This window comes from Tupaia chinensis, unplaced genomic scaffold, assembly GCF_000334495.1.
Source record: "Tupaia chinensis unplaced genomic scaffold, TupChi_1.0 Scaffold000201_1, whole genome shotgun sequence".
Taxonomy (NCBI): domain Eukaryota; kingdom Metazoa; phylum Chordata; class Mammalia; order Scandentia; family Tupaiidae; genus Tupaia; species Tupaia belangeri.
The window spans coordinates 3,262,890-3,265,057 of NW_006159676.1; positions in this window are offsets into that span (position 1 = coordinate 3,262,890).

The following is a 2,168-nucleotide window of genomic DNA, read 5'->3' on the forward strand; positions in this document are numbered from 1 at the left end:
TCTTTTCGTTAGATAATTATTTATGGGGCTGGCAGGTGGCATGGTGGTTAGAGGTGCTGGACTCCCACATGGCTGACCACCAGTTCAAGTCCCAGACCTGGTGGCTTGCTTTCTCACTTGTCTCTCTCGCTCTGTCCTTCTCTGCTCAAATAAAATAAATGAATGAATGAATAAAGCTAATTTTTTTTAAAGATTGATTTAATTTTTATTTGTTATTATTATTGTTGTTATTTATTTGCCATAGGGCACATGCATGCATCAGAAAGACAGAGAGAGAATGAAAAAATGAGAAATTAAGCTGCCTGGTCCGGGATTCAAACTGCAGTTGACCATATGGGAGTCCACCACTTTCACCACCACACCACCTGCTGTCTCACACTCTTTAAAAAAAAAATGTTTTTTTTAAAGACTTACTTAGTTATTTAATTCCATTTGTTATTAGTATTTTTAAATTTGACGAGAGAGAGAAAGGGAAGTGGAGAAAGCAAGCCACCAGGTCTAGGACTCGAACCACAGTCAGCCATGTGGGATTCCCGCGCTCCTAACCACCACACCACCTGCCATCCCCAGCATGTAGCTGTTTTCCAAGCCACAGGTTTCAAAACTCAAACCGCACAGTCAACCATGTGGAATCCATCTGCCTTAAACCACCAGGCAACCAGCTGGTCCAGGATGCAACTTTGTATTGCAATTTTGTGTTACTATTGCATTTTGGGGTGGAGGCCAGCAGGTGGCGTGGTGGATAAAGTGCTGGACACTCCCACAGGAGCGACCACGGTTCGAGTCCTGGACCTGCTGGCTTGCTTTCTCACTATCACACTCTCTCTGTCTTTATTTCTCTCAGGTCAAACCAAGACTACTACTACTACTACTACTAATATATGCAGGGGCCAGCAAGTGGCGTGGTGGTTAAGGGCACTGGACTTCTACATGGCTGACCGCGGTTTGAGTCCCAGACCTGGTGACTTACTTTCTCACTTTCTCTCTCTCTCCTACTCTGTCCCTCTCTAGTCAAAATAAGATAAATAGGGGACCAACAGGTAGCATGGTGGTTAAGGCGCTGGACACTCCCACATGGCCGACCAGGGTTCAAGTCCTGAATCTGGTGGCTTGCTTTCTCACTTCCTCTCTCTATCACTCTCACCCTCTGTCTCTCTCTGGTCAAGTTAAAAAATAAATGAATGAATAAATAAAAAATAAAATAAAGTATTAAAAAATAAGATAAATAAATAATAAAGTTAACTAAGGGAATTTAAAATATATATATATATTTTTAGAGAGATTTTTGCTATAGGGCACGTGCGCTCGCCAAACAAAGTGAGACAGAGACAGAAAGCGAGAAATCACCCCCCAGGGGGGATGGCCACGCCGCAATCCCTTCTCCTCCATTCTCCTCTTGGGATCTTGGGCACACACGCACACGCGCCCGGCGTCAGTTTAAGCCACCGGGTCCGGGACTCGAACCGTGGTCGACTACATGGGAGTCCAGTCACATAGCCATGACACCAACTGCTGGTTCCCCCTGTGTCCTTTTAAAAGCATTTCCTCACAGCATGGTAGGAGACGGTTCATTAATTGCATTTTGCCTTTTTTCCTCTTTGGGATTGATTAAAAGTGACACGTGTTATGTCCCTGCAGACAAGGACACTGGGGATTTTCTAAGCCCCATGCAGACAGCGAAGTGGCTGTGGCCAGGTCACCGCCAGGGCCACCTCCTCCCCTCTGCCCTACTTCTTCAACTCAGCCCGGAACCTCCCCCCTGACATGCTCCAGGAAGCAGCTCATTCAACCGATGTTTGCCGATTCTAGAAAACAAAAAGGTCGAAGGGTCACATCCATCGGTTTCCTGAAGGGTCACCTGGGACGGGATCCCGCTGTGTGGCCTGGCCCAGCAGAGCCAGCATCCTGACAACACAGACTTGCCATCATTTTTTAAAAAAGAATTGTTCGTTTATTTAATTCTATTTCCTATTTAAAAGAATTTTTTTTTTGAGAGGTTTTTGCTATAGGGCGCGTGCGCTCGCCAGAAACAGAGAGACAGAGAGACAGAGAGACAGAAAGCGAGAAATCACCCCCCAGGGGGGATGGCCACTCTGCAATCCATTCTCCTCCATTCTCCTCTCGGGATCTTGGGCACGCACGCACACGCGCCTGGCATGAGTTTAAGT